This window comes from Coregonus clupeaformis, chromosome 27, assembly GCF_020615455.1.
Source record: "Coregonus clupeaformis isolate EN_2021a chromosome 27, ASM2061545v1, whole genome shotgun sequence".
In the NCBI taxonomy this organism is placed as follows: domain Eukaryota; kingdom Metazoa; phylum Chordata; class Actinopteri; order Salmoniformes; family Salmonidae; genus Coregonus; species Coregonus clupeaformis.
In genome coordinates, this window is record NC_059218.1 from 5510147 (window position 1) to 5521076 (window position 10930).

General features: G+C 43.5%; 1 pseudogene; it reads right to left on the minus strand.

Moving 5' to 3' along the window:
• Positions 1-526: 526 nt before the first annotated feature.
• Positions 527-7210, minus strand: LOC121542215 (annotated as a pseudogene).
• Between the last annotated feature and the right edge of the window lie 3720 nt (positions 7211-10930).

The following is a 10930-nucleotide window of genomic DNA, read 5'->3' on the forward strand; positions in this document are numbered from 1 at the left end:
AGAACCCACAGGCCTGTGGTCAGATAGGCTTATACAGCATACACCCACAGGCCTGTGGTCAGATAGGCTTATACAGCATACAGCCACAGGCCTCTGGTCAAATAGGCTTATACAGCATACACCCACAGGCCTGTGGTCAGATAGGCTTATACAGCATACACCCACAGGCCTGTGGTCAGATAGGCTTATACAGCATACAGCCACAGGCCTCTGGTCAAATAGGCTTATACAGCATACAGCCACAGGCCTCTGGTCAAATAGGCTTATACAGCATACAGCCACAGGCCTCTGGTCAGATAGGCTTATACAGCATACAGCCACAGGCCTGTGGTCAGATAGGCTTATACAGCATACAGCCACAGACCTCTGGTCAGATAGGCTTATACAGCATACAGCCACAGGCCTCTGGTCAGATAGGCTTATACAGCATACAGCCACAGGCCTCTGGTCAGATAGGCTTATACAGCATACAGCCACAGGCCTGTGGTCAGATAGGCTTATACAGCATACAGCCACAGGCCTCTGGTCAGATAGGCTGCTACATCAGGGTGGTGACATACTTCTTCTTGTAGCGATGAGTCGCACTAAGCACCATCACACCATCCTGAGAGGAGAGAGAGAGAAATATAGAACTCCATTAGCACATACTTGACATTTCCCTTCACCTCTCCAAAAGCAACTATTCTGGGATTCATTATGTTCCATCTTGCAGACTTTGAATCAATCTACTAATGCTTCATGACTTTGATTTAATCTTGTTGATCTCTCTCTGGTCTTACCTTGATGGACAGAGCGTAGAGGTGATTGAGCATGACATGGTTGGGTTCTGGGAGCAATGCAGGGTCACACTGATGAGGGAAAGCGAAAACATCTTACTCCAGTGCATGCACATTACTGTCAATTACATGAATAGCTCTGTCATGTCTTCATCATTGATATTCCTATGAGGGTTTGGATTCAGTTGTTGTCATCATCTTGTACTTACAGAGATTCCTGTGTCCTTGTTTAGGATGACCTGTAGCAGGTGAGGTGGCAGAATGGGCAGAGTCTTGAACTTTTCTTCCTGCTTGGGAATGTAGGGGTCCTGATGGTATGGTCCGGGAGGGGAGCTGGACAGGTCTAACTCAAACAGATGGGAGGAGGGGCAAGTTAATAAATACAATGGGAGAGTGAACAAGATTTGTCTAGTTCATATTTTCTATTATCAGTTACCATCTAAGTGTCTAGCACCGTGGAGATATTTTCCAATACAGTAGCATAACTTGTCTTGGTTACACTCATTAGTGTTATGCAGAGCCTATAATTAGAGAGTTGGGCCAACTTTTAGAATTTTGAATATTGCTCTAATTCCAGACATTCAGTTACATAGCATTATTTAAATATTAATGGGGTGCTAACATGGCTGCCATAGAATGTTGAAGTGTCATGTAGATGCATCATTAATGCAGAAACCTCAATGGCCCAACTCTCTTAATACATGGCTCTGGTGTTATGCATGGATAAACAGGTTGTCGACACTGACCTGACATACAGTTGAAGTCAGAAGTTTACATACACCTTAGCCAAATACATTTTAACTCAGTTTTTCCCAATTCCTGACATTTAATCCTAGTAAAAATTCCCTGTCATAGGTCAGTTAGGATCACCACTTTATTTTAAGAATGTGAAATGTCAGAATAATAGTAGAGAGAATGATTTATTTCAGCTTTTATTTATTTCATCACATTCCCAGTGGGTCAGAAGTTTACATACACTCAATTAGTATTTGGTAGCATTGCCTTTAAATTGTTTAACTTGGGTCAAACGTTTCGCGTAGCCTTCCACAAGCTTCCCACAATAAGTTGGGTGAATTTTGGCCCATTCCTCCTGACAGAGCTGGTGTAACTGAGTCAGGTTTGTAGGCCTCCTTGCTCGCACACGCTTTTTCAGTTCTGCCGACAAATGTTCTATAGGATTGAGGTCAGGGCTTTGTTATGGCCACTCCAATACCTTGACTTTGTTGTCCTTAAGCCATTTTGCCACAACTTTGGAAGTATGCTTGGGGTCATTATCCATTTGGAAGACCCATTTGCGACCAAGCTTTAACTTCCTGACTGATGTCTTGAGATGTTGCTTCAATATATCCACATAATTTTCCTTCCTCATGATGCCATCTATTTTGTGAAGTGCACCAGACCCTCCTGCAGCAAAGCACCCCCACAGCATGATGCTGCCACCCCCGTGCTTCACGATTGGGATGGTGATCTTCGGCTTGCAAGCTACCCCCTTTTTCCTCCAAACATAACGATGGTCATTATGGCCAAACAGTTCTATTTTTGTTTCATCAGACCAGAGGACATTTCTCCAAAAAGTATGATCTTTGTCCCCATGTGCAGTTGCAAACCGTAGTCTGGCTTTTTTATGGCGGATTTGGAGCAGTGGCTTCTTCCTTGCTGAGCGGCCTTTCAGGTTATGTCGATATAGGACTTGTTTTACTGTGGATATAGATAATTTTGTACCTGTTTCCTCCAGCATCTTCACAAGGTCCTTTGCTGTTGTTCTGGGATTGATTTGCACTTTTCGCACCAAAGTACGTTCATCTCTAGGAGACAGAACGCGTCTCCTTCCTGAGCGGTATGACGGCTGTGTGGTCCCATGGTGTTTATACTTACGAACTATTGTTTGTACAGATGAACGTGGTACCTTCAGGCGTTTGGAAAAACTCCCAAGGATGAACCAGACTTGTGGAGGTCTACAATTTTTGGCTGATTTCTTTTGATTTTCCCATGACGTCAAGCAAAGAGGCACTGCGTTTGAAGGTAGGCCTTGAAATACATCCACAGGTACACCTCCAATTGACTTAAATGATGTCAATTAGCCTATCAGAAGCTTCTAAAGCCATGACATCATTTTCTGAAATTTTCCAAGCTGTTTAAAGGCACAGTCAACTTAGTGTATGTAAACTTCTGACCCACTGGAATTGTGATACAGTGAATTATAAGTGAAATAATCTGTCTGTAAACAATTGTTGGAAATATTACTTGTGTCATGCACAAAGTAGATGTCCTAACCGACTTGCCAAAACTATAGTTTGTTAACAAAAAATTTGTGGAGTGGTTGAAAAATGAGTTTTAATGACTCCAACCTAAGTGTATGTAAACTTCCGACTTCAACTGTATCAGAGCATTTCTGTGAGTCCACCATATGTGCATCAAACACCTCAAAGTCAGTCTTCTTCACTTGGATGACGTTGTTGACTGTGCCTAGCTGGTTGGTTACAACAGGCTGGGGGACCATAAAACCAGCAATCAAACAGTGGGCTCAAACTTCAAATCTATTAGTCTTTCACTCCCATTTGGATGAAAAATAGCTAAGTAAACATCAGTTCTCCATCAGAGCCATTACAACATGTAAAACATAGGTGGTTCTGGTCCCAAAACACACTGCTCACCTCAGCTGGGTCATGGGTCCACGCAGGGGCGGTGTGTTCATTAGGGCGATATGGGCGACGCACTGCCAAACGGGAAAAGGAAGGGATTTTTTTTCTAATCAATTATATCACGGCAACAGTAGTTATCAGTGTTCTAATCTAGACGTCTGATCTGCCACTAAATGTCCAATCAGGCTAAAGTCGTGCTTCAAATGGCCCCGCCCCTTTTGGGGCGATTTCAGTCAGGTTGAAAATCGCCCCAGAAGTCTCTCATAGACTCTCATGTAAAATCTTTTTTTCAAATATCAGAGCTTTCAATACAATCTCTATGGGTTCCGGGAGGGCTTGCACTTACGCGCTTTCGTCATACGTAACATAACCATGAACGTAACTAAGAAAAGAGCGGGTAGCAGCGTCAATCAATTCACGTACTACTGTCAAGATGGCTAGCGTTCAGTGCAACTCGATTGTCTCTTTGAAAGAAGTTCCTTTTGTCGGCGAACAAATCAAGATAAATTGGCAACGAAACAATTAGGACCTCCCAGACCAAATGTAATAATTCAACAGGTTTCTACTAAAGGGGGAAAGTCCTACACCCGAGGATTTTCCAAAAATTGGTACGTAACGAAAAACCTGGCTAGCAGGCTGCGATGTAGCTAATGCAGTCTTCTGCTACCCCTGCTTACTCTTTCACCCTGAAGGCGGCACGGCAGACAGCACCGCTTGGACAGCGACTGGTGTAACGGACATGCACCATCTTTCAGAAAAGATTAAGAAACATGAGCTGTCAAAGACCCACATGGATAGCTGTTTGAGATTGTCTGCTTTGGGGAGAGTGAACATTGCCACTCAACTGGATGAGGGATACAGGCTAGCTGTCCGCCGCCACAACGATGAGGTTAGCAAGAACCGCCACATCCTCAGCCGGCTAATCCAGTGTGTGAAGTTTTGCGGAGTGTTTGAGTTAGCTTTGCGAGGCAAAGATGAAACTGAGGGCTCCACCAACCCTGGTATTTTTCTTGGACTTGTCAACTTTGTGACACAATTAGATGAGGTGTTTTATGGAAATGAATATTGTTTATGCAGTGTTGAGGAATGTGAAAGAACACCCTTGATTATTTTTACTGTGATAACTGATTTTGCTTTTGTAAGCCAACACTTTTGAGATCAGTCAATAAATGCTTCTGGTATTGACTTATATGCTGCCACTGTCTTCATGTTGTTGCTGGACATATCTTTTTTTAAATGTGTGTAGGTCACCTAAATCATCAGAAAAATTGCCCCCCCCTGAGAATTTTTTAGGAGCCGCCACTGGGTCCACGTTCCATCCACATATAACTTATCCTGATGCTCCCCTTCAGGCAGATCCACAATCGCCACAAAGTTGTTCTGACTGAAAGATAGAACACACTGACAGTAAGCATAAGTGCATATACAGTGGGGGAAAAAAGTATTTAGTCAGCCACCAATTGTGCAAGTTCTCCCACTTAAAAAGATGAGAGAGGCCTGTAATTTTCATCATAGGTACACGTCAACTATGACAGACAAATTGAGAAAGAAATCCAGAAAATCACATTGTAGGATTTTTAATGAATTTATTTGCAAATTATGGTGGAAATAAGTATTTGGTCACCTACAAACAAGCAAGATTTCTGGCTCTCACAGACCTGTAACTTCTTCTTTAAGAGGCTCCTCTGTCCTCCACTCGTTACCTGTATTAATGGCACCTGTTTGAACTTGTTATCAGTATAAAAGACACCTGTCCATAACCTCAAACAGTCACACTCCAAACTCCACTATGGCCAAGACCAAAGAGCTGTCAAAGGACACCAGAAACAAAATTGTAGACCTGCACCAGGCTGGGAAGACTGAATCTGCAATAGGTAAGCAGCTTGGTTTGAAGAAATCAACTGTGGGAGCAATTACTAGGAAATGGAAGACATACAAGACCACTGATAATCTCCCTCAATCTGGGGCTCCACGCAAGATCTCACCCCGTGGGGTCAAAATGATCACAAGAACGGTGAGCAAAAAACCCAAAACCACACGGGGGGACCTAGTGAATGACCTGCAGAGAGCTGGGACCAAAGTAACAAAGCCTACCATCAGTAACACACTACGCCGCCAGGGACTCAAATCCTGCAGTGCCAGACGTGTCCCCCTGCTTAAGCCAGTACATGTCCAGGCCCGTCTGAAGTTTGCTAAAGTGCATTTGGATTATCCAGAAGAGGATTGGGAGAATGTCATATGGTCAGATGAAACCAAAATAGAACTTTTTGGTAAAAACTCAACTCGTCGTGTTTGGAGGACAAAGAATGCTGAGTTGCATCCAAAGAACGCCATACCTACTGTGAAGCATGGGGGTGAAAACATCATGCTTTGGGGCTGTTTTTCTGCAAAGGGACCAGGACGACTGATCCGTGTAAAGGAAAGAATGAATGGGGCCATGTATCGTGAGATTTTGAGTGAAAACCTCCTTCCATCAGCAAGGGCATTGAAGATGAAACGTAGCTGGGTCTTTCAGTATGACAATGATCCCAACCACACCGCCCGGGCAACGAAGGAGTGGCTTCGTAAGAAGCATTTCAAGGTCCTGGAGTGGCCTAGCCAGTCTCCAGATCTCAACCCCATAGAAAATCTTTGGAGGGGAGTTGAAAGTCTGTGTTGCTCAGCGACAGCCCCAAAACATCACTGCTCTAGAGGAGATCTGCATGGAGGAATGGGCCAAAATACCAGCAACAGTGTGTGAAAACCTTGTGAAGACTTACAGAAAACGTTTGACCTGTGTCATTGCCAACAAAGGGTATATAACAAAGTATTGAGAAACTTTTGTTATTGACCAAATACTTATTTTCCACCATAATTTGCAAATAAATTCATAAAAAATCCTACAATGTGATTTTCTGGATTTGTTTTCCTTATTTTGTCTGTCATAGTTGACGTGTACCTATGATGAAAATTACAGGCCTCTCATCTTTTTAAGTGGGAGAACTTGCACAATTGGTGGCTGACTACATACTTATTTTCCCCACTGTACACACTCAAAACATTGCACCTTAGGCAGGTCAACAATAATGTTATGAGTATGATGCCCTTCCCAGGGCTTTTAACCCACCTCCTGGTTAGGGGAATCTTATTGGTCCAGCTGTTGAAGGATCCAGACAGAGAGACCTCCTTTCCGGTTCCAGTCCAGCGGAACACAGTGGGGTGGTCCAGAAGGGGCCCTTTATCAGCCTCCAGGTCTGATACTCCTCTTTCTCTAGTGGAGCCTAGGAGACCAGGGAAGAGGGAGAGATTAGTCTGTGTGTGTGAGACAGGAAGAGGGAGAGACTAGTCTCTCTGTGTGAGACGGGAAGAGAGAGAGATTAGTCTCTGTGTGTGTGAGACAGGAAGAGGGAGAGATTAATCTCTCTGTGTGTGAGACATGAAGAGGGAGAGATTAGTCTGTGTGTGAGACAGGAAGAGGGAGAGATGAGTCTCTGTGTGTGTGAGACAGGAAGAGGGAGAGATTAGTCTCTCTGTGTGTGAGACAGGAAGAGGGAGAGATGAGTCTCTCTGTGTGTGAGACAGGAAGAGGGGGAGATTAGTTTCTCTGTGTGTGAGAGACAGGAAGAGGGAGAGATGCGTTTCGTGAATGTGAGAGTCACAATGACGGAGGCTTACTCCTGTAAAATCAACCTTGATATCCTCTCCATGGAACATATCGGCATCCTCTGGACTGTGCATGAGGATTTTAAGCCTGTCGCCCTCCATGGAGCGGTTGTCCCACCTGTGCCCCGTGCCGGTGTTGGTGTTCCCCATGGTCCCCTTTGTGTCACTGAGCCAAAATCACTGTGGAAAAAGGTTGGGGAAATGTTTAAACCAATGGGACAACTGTCTCAGAAAAACACATTAAGGGGCATTATGGACAGAGAATGTGGGCAGCTAGGTAATGCAGCAAGACAGTGATCCAAAACACACACACAATTTTAAATCAGATTGGCTGAAAAGCAGCAAATATAAACGATTTGGAATGGCCTAGTCAAAGTCCAGACCTAAACCCAATTGAGATGTTGTAGCAGGACCTGAAACAAGCAGTTCATGTTCGAACACAAATGCCTCGGAGTTAAAGCAGTTCTGCATGGAAGAGTGGCCCAAAATTCTTACACAGCGATGTGACAAACTAATCAACCAAAAGAAAGTGTTTGGTTGCAGTCATTGCAGCTAAAGTGGCACAACAAGTTATTGAGTGTAAGGGGGTCAATTACTTTCTCACACAGGGGCATTTGGTGTTGCATAACTTTGTTTATTAAATAAATGTAATAAGTATAAAAAAAGTATTTGTTCACTCAGGTTCCCTTGAACTAATATTAGGTTTTGGTTGAAGATCTGATAACATTCAGTGTAAAATAAATATGCAAAAATAGAAAACATTCTGAAAAGGGGCATATATATTTTTTCACAGCACTGTATATATCTATCAGCAGCAGTTATTGTCATGGTCATGCAGCACACTGATATTGTGAATAGTTTCCAGGAACAGGCAACAATAATAATATCAAAAAATGCAAAATGTTGCACAGCCTGTTGTTTAGCAGCTCTCTGTCTAGCTACTGTTTGTCGTGAACCGGCGTTATCTGGCTAGCTAGCTGACTAAAACGTCGTTAGCCAGCAGCTAACTTAGCCCAACTAGCTAATGTGACGTTGTTAAGGTAGGGGAGGTATTTTCGATCTGCTGAGTGAGTGAGTGAGGGAGGGAGGGAGGGATGCTAGCTATCTACCTCTACGGCTATATCTGGTTAACGTTGACAAGAAGCACATCAACAAAGAAGGAACAGTATGTATATTGAAAAAAAAAAAAACATACCTTAGAATTGATGTTAGTTTACACCACTATATTGCTCGTTTCTTTTATTTAACCATTTTCCAACGTTCTGTTGTTGACAAACAACCTCGCCGTCATTCCAGAGTGCTCCGCCTCCTTTCTTCCATGACTGTCAGATAGCGCGTGCAGTGTCACTTTCTTACCACAAGGTGGTAGTGTCGACCTGTAATGGGCCATCGGGCTCGAAAATATTTAGATTTCTAGGACCATAATAAAGTTAGACTACCCCAGCTAAATGCTATATTATAGACATTATTTCAAACATTGTCCCATAACAATGTATAATCCCTATGCTAAAAGTCAGACAAGTAGTTTTTCATGCAAGTCCTTCACCTTTACAGTGAGGATGACAGGCAGTCAGACAAACAAGAATTGTCACTTATCATCCCGTTGCTTTTAAACTTCTGATATTGTTTTTCCAACATCCTACAGCTCTCAGCAGCTTGTGAAATATCCCTCTCTCTCGCTGGCCGCCCCACCCTGAGTGGCTGGCTCTAGCTACAGTGTCTGGTGGCTCCCTGTCTTCAGTCTGTCTGGGTATCAGGAGAGCTGTAGCAGATGATTCTATCCCTGTTTCATTCTCTCCTTCTCTGCATGTCCAGCATCCCTCCATAATACACAAACGGATACATACACACTCATCCTCGCACAGACATAGACACTCTCGTATAGGTCATGTTTAATTGAAAACACTCATCCACACACAAACACATTCTCTCATATACACATATCGACATCCTCCCACACACAAACAGATGCACACCCGCCAGTATTTCACTTTTATTTAACCAGGTAAGCCAGTTGAGAACAAGTTCTCATTTACAACCGCACAGGGAGTCCGTGTCCTTGCTGTGTCACATAATGAGAATTGAATGTTCATTTTTCTACCATAAGCCGCCTCCAACGTCATTTTAGAGAATTTGGCAGCACGTTCAACTGGCCTCACAACCGCAGACCACGTGTAACCACGCCAGCCCAGGACTTCTATATCTGGCATCTTCACCTGCGGGGTCGTCTGAGACCAGCCACCCAGACAGCTGATGAAACTGAGGAGCATTTCTGTCTGTAATAAAGCCCTGCGCCTCTACCCAGTCATGTGAAATCCATAGATTAGGGCCTAATGAATTTATTTCAATTGACTGATTTCCTTATATGAACTGTAAATCAGTAAAATCATTGAAATTGTTGCATGTTGTGTTTATATTTTTGTTCAGTGTAGTATATATAGTAACATGGCCCCATGTGTAGTATGAAAAATAAATAATGTATGCACTCTCTGGATAAGAGCGTCTGCTAAATGACTAAAATGTAAATGTAAATGTGTAGCATCCAGTGAGAACCATAGAGTATCTGCGTAGTACCTACAGTGAACCTCATGACCTTGTATCAAATATTAAGCTTTACTTTCTAGTTTCCTTGTCAAGCTGTCAAATGGCTTATTTTCCAGTAACAATGCTGGAATTGTTACATGAAGGGGAATTTAATTATAGTCAATTCGCAAACCCTTTCACATCAATCACTTAGGCAGATGTCCTCTATGATGGCTAAAACATTAAAGTGTGTATGTGCGTTTGTATGTGCTTGAGTGCCTGTTTTGTTGTTAAGGGTTAATGTAATCCGTTCTTAAATACTGTGTCTGTGTGTGTGTATTGGGAAAATGTGGGTGGTGGTGTTTGTATAACATTGGATATGGCTTTCAGAGGAGCACTTCAATATTTCATAAAATGAGCTCTTAAAAACGTAACCAGGTGCCCTGGAGCCAGACGACTTTATTGGGCTCACATCAAATTCAATAGACTGGCTGGAAGGAAGCTGAGGGAGGTGGGAGGTGTAGTGTTTTGTTTGTGCGGGCGGCGGGCGGGCGGGTGTTAAAATGGATGGTTTGGGGAGATGGGCAGTATGTGTGGGATGTTTTAGTTATGGGCGATTTGTAGGAAAGTGGTTAGCTTGGGAATTGTGTAAATGTACAGAACATGCTGTCACTACAGGTTTATGGGAGAGTACAGAACCGAATAACAATCACACAGGATGGGTCTTCTTGATAAGCCTGCTGATGAACATGGTGACGTGACTGATGTCTTGACCTTTCGGCGTGGCTCCATTAGGCAGGCAGACAGATGGCCAGGCCCTGCTGTCCTCTCCCCCCTCCTGCTCTGGTGATGACTACACTGCTCCTGGTTACTACTGGGAGCAGGATGATGGTGATTGTCCAGCATCCCTGTGGTGCCCTGTCTGTCAATAACACAGCACAGCACAGCACACCCCTACAAGCTGGGTCAGTCAGCAATCCTCCCCCTGAGCTCAGTGGGACGCTTACTAACCATTACACTGAGCTTCATTCAGTCACATAAGGGGCTCTGCATAGACACACTCTGGCTTTAATGGGCCCTGAACCTGCTGTCACTCTTAGTAGTTCATTGCTGTGATAAATAATAGCATTGCTGTGAGCAAAATGTTATAAGGCTAAATCAAATGCGACTTTACACATTGGTTGAGGTGCTTCAGAGCTCAGTTTTGTGTTGACGTAGCCCTACCTGTTACTTTTTACAGAGTTGCCAGTTAACATGGGACTAGAATATCATAATCTAAGAAAGGATTCTCCCTCACTCTCTTTCTCCAAGCTTGTATCTCAATTTAGAGATGGCTACATTATCCAA